Source organism: Mesoplodon bidens, assembly GCF_964165515.1.
Source record: "Mesoplodon bidens genome assembly, chromosome: 3".
NCBI lineage: Eukaryota > Metazoa > Chordata > Mammalia > Artiodactyla > Ziphiidae > Mesoplodon > Mesoplodon bidens.
Genome location: NC_138178.1, coordinates 122,218,939 through 122,231,862, shown reverse-complemented (window position 1 = coordinate 122,231,862; position 12,924 = coordinate 122,218,939).

The window sequence follows — 12,924 nt, the reverse complement described above, 5'->3', positions numbered from 1 at the left end:
TTCACTTTGCATTCATTCATTCTCTTATTCAATAAATATTATTTGAAGGCTTACTATATTCCAGACGTTCTTCTGGATTAGCTGTGAATCAAAACACAACAAAACAAAAATCCTTGCCCTCAAGAGCATACATTATAGTGTATGTCATATACACCAGCAGTCCCCAAACTTTTTGGCACCAGGAACTAGTTTCGTGAAAGGCAATTTTTCCACAGACGGGGCGGGAGGGGGAGATGGTTCAGGCGGTAATGCGAGCCATGGGGAGCGAACGGCGGATGAAGCTTAGCTCGCTTGCCTGACGCTCAGCTTCTGCTGTGTGGCCCAGTTCCTAACAGGATGTGGAGCGGTTACCGGTCCGCAGCCTGAGGGTTGGGGACTCCTGATATACACTCTATGCAATAGACATATTTAACATATAAGTGATTTACTAGGTTAGGAGATGAAAGTAAGAGAAGGAAGACACTAACGATTTCATTTTATAAGGTGGAAAATCAATAGGTGTTTCCTCTAATTGATGGATCATGGAACAAGAAATTGAGGTGCAAGTATATTATTTAAAATTACAGAGGCATAGAACTTATAGTTTCAGCTCTGACATTTAAAGGGTCACTCTCATTTTTACAACCAGAAAATAAAAATGAACAAATAAAAAGATGAAACTCAATGTTTTTTCTTGAATTTATCTAATAGCTGATGTTGCAGGACAAACTGCCACCTAAAAATCTGGAGAAACAGAGGACTTTGATAGTAACTGCCAAAATCAGCTAACCTGCAGCAGAAGGAACTGGAAATGTGAACTGTTGGGCTTATTTAAATGCTAATTTTGATAATTTGCTGGAGGCTAAGTGTAGAGTAACATAAGACTAAAACATTTTCTAAGAACCACAGTCTAAGGGAGGCCCCCACTTTCACGGAGTTTTACTTCCGGTAACCTCACCAAGTTCTCACAGTGAACAGCCAAGAAATATCCTCTGTTAGCTCTAGCATGGGAGGGGAAATAAATAGTTGAGAAACACAATACACCAAGAGCATTTTCCATTTAATAAGGCCTATACTATAGGGGAAAAGACTTTACCAGAGCCTTATCCTACCTGGGAGAAGGCACTATCTTGAATCTAGGCCTTCCCCAACAAGTTTTCTGTCTCACCTAAGGAAAGGGGAGCTAAGAAACACTGGTAAAAGTCACAGCCCAGGGACACAGGCCCATTAAAGACTAAAATTTAATCATAAGCTCACTGAATGCTTTCTTTACACCACACCATACCAGCACTCCAACAAAGCCCCAGTATTATAAAAATAAGATATAGCTGAAAGACCTGCATGGCAGACTCTACCTAAGGACAAGTTCTTAAGGAAGCACAAAGACAACAGGAGATACAAGAAAAAGGACATTAGAGGAATTTGAATGCTCTGGCTACAGAAAACATTAAACATAGCTCAACTCCTACGAAAATAACATAAAACCTCACACTACAGGCCTATTAACTTTAGTCCCTATTATCAAATATTTCCTTTCTGAGTTAAAGCAAAAAATTACAAAGCATACTAAAATGCAAGAAAAAAAATTTGAAGAGACAAAGCAAATATTAGAATGAGACCTATATAGCATACAGATTTTGGGTCTCTGTAAAGTGTAAAATAATCAGGGTGAAAATGTTAAGAGCTCTAATGAAAAAAGAGACACTGTGCAAGAACAGATAGGTAATGTAATTGGAGAGATGGGCACTCTGAGAAAGAATCAAAAGGAAAAACTAAAAAATCAGAAACAGTGTAACAGAAATGAACATCTTTGATGGATCACTGGTAAGATGGACCCAGCTGAATCAGTGAGCTTGCACATAAAGGAATAAAAAGTTCCCAGGTGGAAGGCAAAAAGAAAAAAAAAAAAAAAGAATGAAAAAAAAAGGAATGAAAAAAAAGTTATGACGTTACAAAGTTCCTCACCCTCAGTTCCATTTAGTCATTCAGCAAACATTTATTAACTACTTATTATGTGTCAGGTCATTTTTCAGCATTTAAGCGAGTTAAAATAGTGACATGGTTGCTACCCTTGAAAATCTTAATTTCTATAGTGACAAGGAAAAAATAAGTGTAAAATCTACATCTCAGATAGGTCTAGGCACCTCTTAAAAATAGAAAATATACCTAGTCATTAAGATCAGGATAGCTTTTTCTGAAGCATACTAATTAAAATAGCCACTACTGACTCTTTACTATTTATCTGGTACTTATTCTACATTCTAAGCCCTTACTATGTACTAATTCATTCAATACTCACAATCATTTTATGAGAAAAATAGCATGAATTCCCCATGTTACAGATTAAGAAACCAAGGCACAAAATGTTTGAGTAATCCGCCTAAGGCTCCACCAGATTATATGCTGGAGCTGGGATTCTAACTCAGTCTTGGATGTTATGCCCTACTATCTATTAAGAAAGTGATGTTTGACCTGATTATTGAAAGGTACTTTATTGAAAAATAGAACTTTACTAAGTGGAGTAGAAAGGTTGACCTAGTTCTGGTTTTCTAAACAAGAGGAGACAGTGTGTACAAAGGACCTCACAGAGTGGGGAACAGACCAAGCAGAGTTTCTGGACCATACTAAAGATGTTGTTCTTTATTGAAAGGACAGTGGGGAAATGGTGTGGAGTTTTTTTTTTTTTTTTTTTTTTTTTTTTTTCTTTTTGCGGTATGTGGGCCTCTCACTGTTGTGGCCTCTTCCGTTGCGGAGCACAGGCTCCGGACGCGCAGGCCCAGAGGCCATGGCTCACGGGCCCAGCCGCTCCGCGGCATATGGGATCCTCCCAGACCGGGGCACGAACCCGTATCCCCTGCATCGGCAGGCGGACTCTCAACCACTGCGCCACCAGGGAGGCCCCTGGTGTGGAGTTTTAAGCATGGAAATTATATCATTACATTTGCATTTGAAATAAAACACTTTTGGTTTTCAGAGGATAAGTGGTTGTGGAAGAAGCCACAGCGATGGCTTTGAGAAATGAAGAAATTAATGGTGAGAAATACGGACTATTACAAAACACAAAAAAGCAAACTTCTCTTTCCTGGCTTGCCTTCCTATAGTGTAAAGACAAACAACCTAAATACTATTGGGCTAGCCAAAAAGTACCTTCAGTTTTTAAGTAAAAATAAAAGACACATTTTTTATTTTCACCAAGAACTTTATTGAACGATGTATTCACCCTTTTTTCCACTACCTTCTGCCATTTTTCAGGCAACTTCATAATTCCGTCTTTGCAAAACTTTTTATCTTTTTTAGCAAAGAACTGTTCCAGGTGCCTTTTACAGTCTTCCAAGGAATTGAAATTTTTTTTTCCTTTAAGAGAATTTTGAAAAGACCGAAATAAATGGAAATCCAAAGATGCAACGTCTGGTGAATACAGCGGATGAATCAGAACTTCTCAACCAAGTTGTAACAGTTTTTGCCAGGTCATCAAAGAAACAGGTAGTCTTGCATTATCCTGATGGAAGATTATGCGTTTTCTGTTGACTAATTCTGGACGCTTTTCATTGAGTGCTGCTTTCAGTTGGTCTCATTAGGAGCAGTACTTGTTGGAATTAATCATTTGGTTTTCCAGAAGGATCTCATAATAGAGGACTCCCTTCCAATCCCACCATATACACAACATCACCTTCTTCAGATGAAGATATAGGCCTTTGGTGTGCTTGTTGGTGGTTCATTTCTCTTGCCCCATGATCTCTTCCATTCCACATTATTGTACAGTATCCACTTTTGATCACCTGTCACAATTTGTTTTACAAACGGAACATCTTCATTACATTTAAGTAGAGAATCACATGCGGAAATACGGTCAAGGTTTTTTTCGCTTAACTTATGTGGAACCCAAACATCAAAGCGATTAATATAACCAAGCTGGTGCAAATGATTTTCAGCACTTGATTTGGATATTTTGAGTGTGTCAGCTATATTCTGCATGATGTAACATTGATTGTTCTCAATTAATGTGTCAGTTTGATCACTATCAACTTCAACTGGTCTATCCAACTGTGGAGCATCGTCCAGTGAGAAATCTCCAGCATGAAACTTCGCAAACCACTTTTGACATGTTCGATCAGTCACAACACCTTCTCCATACACTGCACAGACCTTTTTTGAGTTTCAGTTGATTTTTTACTTTTCTTGAAATAATAAAACATAATAGGCTGAAAATGTTGCTTTTTTTCTTTCATCTTCAATATTAAAATGGCTAAACAAAAAGTCACCAATTTTGATAAGTCTTTTTTTAAATGCACACTGATGTGACAGCTGTCACATACAATCTAACGAAATTGTTTTAAATGAAATTAAAGGCAAATAAGTGCTACTAGAGCCATCTAACCGAAAAAGACAAACAAAACTTTTGGCAAACGCAATACATTTCTCATGTTTACTTGCAGGTAGGATTCTTGTGATCAAATTTGCATGAAGCAGATGTACTTGTGAGAAACTTGAATGCATGATAGAACAATAATTTTGTTTTCAGCATTATATGATTCCACAGAATATGACTCTGGGTGGGAGGTGTTAGCTATAATCTGACTCCTTGCAGTGCAGTAAGGCAGCTTTGTGAGGAGTAGAAGCAATATGTCAGTATACTCAGTTTGCTAAATTCTCAGGAGTAGGACTGTCACATTGATTCTTTGGCAACAATAAGTCAGTGTTTTTTGCACAGATATATCTTAGGGTCAGCAAACAACTGTGGATCTTAGGTTCGTTAGTATGTTAGGTTTGATGATATCCTCTTACTGGGAGCCCATCTACATTTTATTCTGTTAATTTAACCCAGTAACTGATTACTATGCCTCATGTGGACTAATACATCTATCCAAATTTAGTACATTGATTTGGAAATTCACACACTTGATTTAGAGAAAATTGTTGTTTGAAACGCATTACTGACTTCTCCTAGATGTGTCTCAGTCTTTTGATATCATTAGTCCATTAATTCTTCTTCTTGGTCTTTGTTAATAGGTTCCTCAACATGAAAATCAAAGCTCTACTCTTAGATATTGGAAGCATGCAATTAAATGTGCATAGATAACAATACTGAGGACTCCACAAAGCACCATTACAACATTTTTGAATAATCTAATGTTTACTTAAGTATTTATAATTTACACATTATATTTTAGTACTTTATATTATTCCTTTTTGACAACATATTATCTTTTAAGCACATACATGTGTTTCAATGTTATAAATAGATATTATGGAAGCATTATCAATATATACAATTTTATCCTTTTCTTAGTTTCTACATTTAAAATGTAACTGTCAGGACCATATTTTACCTATGTTCTCATCATGATCACATTCACTAACTGAAGTCACTGAACTCATAAAAGCATCTAAAAATATGGAAAGAATTATAAGGAAAAAATATACATATAATACACAGGTATGTAAACACACATACATCACCTTGAACATAGTAAGAACTCAACACACATTTGTTGGTGGATAAAGTGAAGTTGTGAAGTAATAAATTGTTAATTAGTGCCTGCAGAAAAATAATGATAGACTCCAGAGCATATATTTTTTTTTTCAAAATATTGATGGTACATACATTTTTAAGTCTAGCTTTACCTCAGTATTGTAATATTTCTTTGCATGTAGTTTAAATAAAGTTATGTAATTACTAAATTACTAAAAAGTGCAAAATATGTAAAATACGTATGTAAGAAAAATTCCAAAATATTAGAATGCATAATAACTAGTCTAATATATTTAGTTTTATATTCAATTATAGCCCTTTTACAATATAATCACTTGTAGAGATATAAATGGATTTTGTTTTAGAAAGAAATGTTTCTATAGAAAATAAATTAATAAGCCTTTGGAAATGTTGCCAAGTCAAAATGTTTAAACTTTTTGTTGACTCTAGCAAAGTTTTAATCAGGCTTTCTGGAGTTATTGAAAATGCCTGAATTGAAACACATAATGCTTTTTATAATCAGAGGGCAAACAATGGGATGAAAAAGGCAAAATAAGAATCATGAGGTTTTGTCCTATTTTGTTATTTCTTTCCATTATATAAAATTCATTAGCAAAGTTTTTCAAACAAATTCCACAATATATGCTATATATACAAATAAGATTAAATTTGTATATACCTCATAAATTTCAATGTGTTTATTTTCATGTTGGGTACTTTGCAACAAAAAAAATTAAAAGTAAATTACTATTAATTTATATTTCATACAATAAGAAAGTGAATTATGTAGCTTATCTGAGCAGATAACAAAGGCTACAGTTTAAATTATAACTGAAGAAAGCATCACATGCACCATAATTTTAGTAATACTATGTGGCAGAGACCACTTTGGGGACTTCAAATATGTTTTAAAAGACCTTGTCATTTATACCCAGTATGGTTCTACGGAGGTTTTTTTTGATTTTTTATTTGTTTGTTTCATTTAATCAGATTCTCAGATAGTGGCGGGTATATGATTAAGAATGTTAAAACTGCTTAAAATAGGAATTGCTGATGTTTAAAAAAAAAAAAAAACCTGGAGAAAAATGTGAAGTGGGACAAGCTCTTTCAGTATCCTGGTATCTCCTTTAATTTTTCTGTCTCAGGCATCAATGCCCTTGGGCTGCTGCCCAGCTCTCCAAGATACTCAACTTCAGACATACTAAAACTTTCCATCACAATAATTCTTTTTTCTCTAGCTTAGTTTATACAAACTATGTTTGTCACATACCCTATTAACTTTGGGTTTCTGTTTCCTAATAGTGAACTGAGATACATTCTTTAAGCCAGAAATATTTCTTAATTCTCTACTAACTGATAGCCTGATAGCTCCTACATATGGCCATAATAAATATAAATGGACCTCAAATAAATGGATAAAGATAATATTAATTGGCATCATGTTAAGAACTGAACAACACCAGTAAAGCACAAAATGCACACACATATTCTTCTAATTATTTTTAAAATTAGTTTTTCCACACTTTTCATATGTATGAAATTATTACTTTCATTTAGAAAAAATGCTTAGTGTTTTATAACAATTGCAATTTCCTATGGCATAGATTAAATAATAAATATTATGAAGGAAAGTATGTTCAATACAAAAGAAAACAACTTTTAGAATTTAATCCTTTTATGGGTGTTTTGTTTTTTGTTCTCTTTTCATAGCTTATTTCTTATTTGAGAAACAAGAATATTTTGTATTTGAACATTTTCCTTTTGTGTGTGTTCTAACAGTCTCAACTTTTTAAATGTTTGAGGTAACATATACAGAGAGAATGAAATAGTCAAATATATTCTTACATGTGAGATATTATTTTGTCAGATCATATTAGGTTTTCCTTTCCTCTGCTTTTTTTATTTTTATAAAAATTCCTTAGATGGAGGGCATATTCAAATTAAAAAGTAATATATTAAAAAATCTTTAGGGCTTCCCTGGTGGCGCAGTGGTTGAGAGTCTGCCTGCCGATTCAGGGGACGCGAGTTTGTGCCCCGGTCTGGGAAGATCCCACATGCCGCGGAGTGCTTAGGCCCGTGAGCCATGGCCGCTGAGCCTGCGTGTCCGGAGCCTGTGCTCTGCAACGGGAGAGGCCACAACAGTGAGAGACCCGCGTACCGCAAAAAAAAAAAAAAAAAAAAAAAATTTAGATGATTGAAGTATTAATGTGAATAACAGTTCTTTTAATCATGTAGTGATCACCCAGGGAAGAAATCTTACTTTTATCATGAGTTCTAAGGAAACATGCTACAAGTAAATACTCCTATCTGAATAGCAAGTTCACACCAATCGGAATCCCAATGGCTTTTCACCTGAAAAATGTGGCTTCCAAGGGGGAAAAAGTTAATGACAATGTAATTTATTTTTCATAATACTTCCTTACATTTTTTAATATTTGAGTGTAATTTGGGTACATTTTTTTCTTCCTTAGATAATTTTTATTTTTGACTTATGTTTTTTCAAAAATTTAAGGGTAAGGAAAATACCTGTTTTTGTTACCTGAGATTTTCACAATAAATGTCTATTCTCACTCAGTGTAATATGGCTTGGCAAAATTGAATACAGTGCTATACACAAAATATATAAATTAAGCAGTAGTTGGCTGTGAAATGTAGCTATTATTCAAGATCAAGGGCACTGGGAAAAATAGTCTGTGTTTTCTTCATTGGTTGTAAAAGATCATTTTTCATTTCATATTACATTGAAGGGACTGACTTAAAAATAATTTTTATTGTTTTTTCTCACAAAAGAATGATAAAGTGTCATATAGCTCATTTCTAGGACATTGTCTAGTTTCTTATAAAGATCTTGCTGTATGTTTCTAGGTAAGAATAATCTCATATACCTATCTCAAAACATTTCAATCACAACCTTTTTTTGTGGTCAAATGCTCACACATGATAAAATTAAAAGAATAATTGGAAACTTTTATTAAGTAACAATTTATAATTTTTTTTTGGAATTGAGTCAGGAACCATCAAAAGGAGTTGCTATGAGGGAAGTGTTAAGGGAAAGAAGCTGTTGCCAGAGATCAGTAAGACCTTTAGTCAGGGCAGAGGGACTACCTGATATCAGCTATGACCTTCATTTGAAAAACGCTGACAGTGGCCAATAATGCTAGTCAAAGAAGCATAAAGACAAACAGATAATACTTAGACTTCATTTTCTCGTCTTGTCTTCTGACCTAATGAAAATGGACATGGAGGTCAGGCTGATTTACTGCCTGAAGGGCAGGATCCAAAGCCCAAGTACTGCAAAAATGAGACAAATGGATCTAGAATGGGAAAAGGAGGAAATACAACACAGCACTTTATATGCAGTTGCAGTTTTAAACACAATTAAGTGTTACTTACAAGTTGGGCAAAAAACACATAAGGCATTTCTTTTTCTAACCATAAAGGAATAACTAGAACTGAAATTGCCTCCTGCTATTAAGTAGACAACTTTATGAAATACACAAACATTTCATTTTAGACATTGGACCACAGGAAGAGAATGCCTGTGATCTATGAGGGAAGAGGCTGAATGATGTGAGCTATATTACTACTTGGCATTCTGCTTTAAGTCATTATGTATACCACAGTACAGGGAATGAGACTCATAACAGAGGATAGCAATCGCAACTGATTGAGTCAACTGGAATTTGCTGGTTAAAGTAATAAAGATGAAGTAGTGATGAATTTAGAGAAAAATTAAAAACAATGAATTAATGACCCATAGGACACTATCAAGCAATCAAAAATATGTGCAATTGGAAGAGAAAAAAATGAATATGATCAAATGTTTTCAAAATTTTATGAAAAAATAAACCCACAGATACAAGATACTCAAAAAATCTAAGGATAAATCCAAAGAAAACCATAGAAAATCACATTAAATTCAAATTGCTGGACTTCTAGTTACATGTAACTAGATCCTACATGTAAAAATGTTGGAAGTTGTCACTCCCACCCTTAAAAATAGGAAATGCTGAACAACTTTGAAGTAATGACTTTTCTTCCACCCATGAGAGAACTGGAGTTGCAGGGCAAACTACCACACTGAAATCTGGAGAGTCAGATTACTTACTGGGTGAATCCAGAGTCACAGCCCAGATCCACTTACCTGGAACAGAAGCAGCTGAAGGCATAAACTTGTAGGAATACTTAAGTGGTAATTTTGGTGACTTGCTGGAACCTGAGTGTAGACCAGAATGAGAATGACAGACTACTTGGGGCCACAGTCTTGGGGACCCTACCCTTTTGTGGATTTTACCTCCAGGAACCACATCAGGTCTCACAGAGCTGGAAGAAGTCTCCCATGATTATGGCAGAAAGATGGGCAGAATAGTCATTGTAAAATATTTCAGAGCATTTTGTATAACCAACAGCTAATTTTCAAGAGAAAACTTGACCAGAATCTTACCCCATCTGGGATAAGCTGCTTCCTCTAGCTTTCTTTTTATGCCTAGGGATAAGGGGAAAACTAAGAAACTCTTGTGAAGGTCATACCCAAGAAACACAGGCACATTGAAAAACAGATTTAATCATGCAATTTTAGAGTACATGCCCATTCACAGTCTTCATCACCACATCAACAAGGCTCCAGTATAATAACAATGAATTATGGCTACAAGATACAAGATACGAGCACTCTTTGTGGAGAAGTATTTAGGAAGCCCAAAGTCAACAAGGGAGATACAAACAATGACATTAGATGAATATGAAGCCTTTGACATCTACAGTTACAACAAACATTAAGCACAGCCAAACTCCTCAGCAGATTAAAATAAAACCTCTCACCAAAAGCCTGTGTACCTCAGTTCCTATACATCCCTTCTTGTTTTTAACAGAAAATCATGAGGAATGTTAAAAGGCTAGAAAAATCACAGTCTGAAGAGACAAAGCAAGTATCAGAATGAGACTTAGATATGGCAAAGATGTTGGAATTATCATACAGGAAATTTAACATTACTATGATTAATATATTAAGGACCCTAAACTAAAATGTCAAGAGCATGCAAGCACAGATGGGGAATGTAAACAGAGATAGATAAGCAGAGAGAGAGAAACTCTAAGATAAGGATAAAGAAAATGCTAGGAAAAAAATATACTGAAATGAAAAGCACCTTAGATGGGCACATCAATGTACTAAAAATTGCCAAAGAAAGAGGAGTGAGCTTGGTGAAAGGTCAATAGAAATTTCTCCTGCTGAAATGTGAAGAGAAATGAGAATGCAAAAAACAAAACAGAACATCAAAGTACAGTGTGACAATTTAAACAGGTGTAACATATACATAGTTAGAATACCAAAATAGAAGAAAGAGAAACTGGAGCACAAGAAATATTTGAGATAATAATAGCCAAAATTCTTCAAAGTTAATAATACACACCAAACCATGGATCCAGGAAGCTCAAATAACACCAAGCAGACTAAAAGCAAAACAAAACAAAACACTACTCATAGGAATACTATATCCAAACCGAAATAAAATCCAGACAAAGTATTTTAGTGGGCTTCTTGTCAGTAACTGCAGCAAAACAGTTTAAAAAAAAACACTAGAATTATGTGTCTATTGAAATTATACTTCAGAAATGAAAAAGGAAGAAATATACTCTCAAGAAACAAAAATTGAGGGAATTCTGCAGATTTGCCTGTGAAAATATTAAAAGACATTCCTGAGACAGAAAGAAATAATATACAACAGATACCTAGATTTACATGAATTTTGTCACATAGGAGAAGGAAAAAATTGGGGTAAAATAAATTTTTTACTTTTCTTATTCATATATCTAAAAGTAACCATTTAAAGCAATAATAGTAAAAACTTACTGGGTTATTATACCATAGGAGTAAGTGAAATGAATGATAGTAATATCATAAAGATTGAAGGGAGGATTAGAGAATGTTCTCTTATACGGTATCGCTACTACATCTGTCTATTTCTTTCAGTTCTTGAAGAACTGGCCATTCTAGGATTTAGGCCAGAATTATCAAGATGTACATGGAGCATCTTTCAGTGCCAGAAAGTAAGGAAGTGCTAAAAAATAAAACCAGTGACAGTATGTCAAAGAGACAGGAGCTCCCAATGGCCAAAGCTGGAACAATTTGAGTAAGAAATTAAATATATTAGTATTGCATTATAAACCTTTAAGTATAAAATATATATCCATATTGTTTTGCCCACCCTTGAGAAACTTTTGCACACCCTGAAGAGATATTCAGACATTTAAATTTATTTTGGATGTTGCAGCTGATGATACAGGCCAAAAGCATATGAAACAGTTTGTGACTGTTTCATATGCTTACATAATAGAGACTGTCTGGGGAGACCAGGGCAGGCGCTCAAGCAGATCCAAAATAGCTTGTGAGAACCAGATAAGGAGACTGGCTCTGGGCTTTTATTGTGGTTAGGGGATGGGGTCCACTGAGGGTTTGTGGCTGTGGACTGGGGCTTGCAAGATTTGAATCTTCCAACTGAGCCAAAAAAGAGTACCTGGGCTTTCTTAACAGCTCCCCCTTGTGGGGGAAGGGAGCACAAGGGGAAGGGGAGGGGGTGACTTTAACGCTATCAGCAGTCACCCATCAAAAAATGAAATCAGGGCTTCCCTGGTGGCGCAGTGGTTGAGAGTCTGCCTGCCGATTCAGGGGACACGGGTTCGTGCCCCAGTCCGGGAAGATCCCACATGCCACGGAGCAGCTAGGCCCGTGAGCCATAGCCGCTGAGCCTGCGTGTCCAGAGCCTGTGCTCCACAACGGGAGAGGCCACAACAGTGAGAGACCCGTGTACCGCAAAAAAAAAAAAAAAAAAAAAATCAGACTCCTTATTACTCATGAGTCCATACTGATATACAGAAACATGAAAAAATAATTAAATAAATGAAGGAGAAGAGACAAATCTACTGTGTACAAGAATTCCAAATACTCTTGGAGATACTTCACCTCCAAGGAGGTAGAGCATAATTCCCCACTCCTTAAGGGTAGAAGATAGTGTGGAATTTCTTCCAAAGACTATATAGTATGACAAGGGAGAAAAAAGAGAACCTTTACTGTAGAAAACTTTAATATTACTTTAGGTGTGTGATTAAGTTCAACATGGAGAGTGGAAAGTCATATTGATAATATGCACTTTTGATATGATTTGAACAAAACGGCATTTTGCCTCTGTGGTCTTTCTTCCCACAATAACCCCAGTCAAATCATGAGAATAATATCAGGCAAAACCCAATTGAGGGGAATTCTGCAAAGCACAAGCACGCCTCAAAACTGTCAAATTTATTGAAAGAAGGAAGGAATGTCTAAGAAACTGTCACAGTCAAGAGGAGCCGAGGGAGATGATGGTTAATCATGGTGTCCTGGATGGGATTCTGGAACATGAAAAGGACCTTAGGGGCCTCCCTGGTGGCGCAGTGGTTGAGAGTCCGCCTGCCGATGCAGGGGATACGGGTTCGTG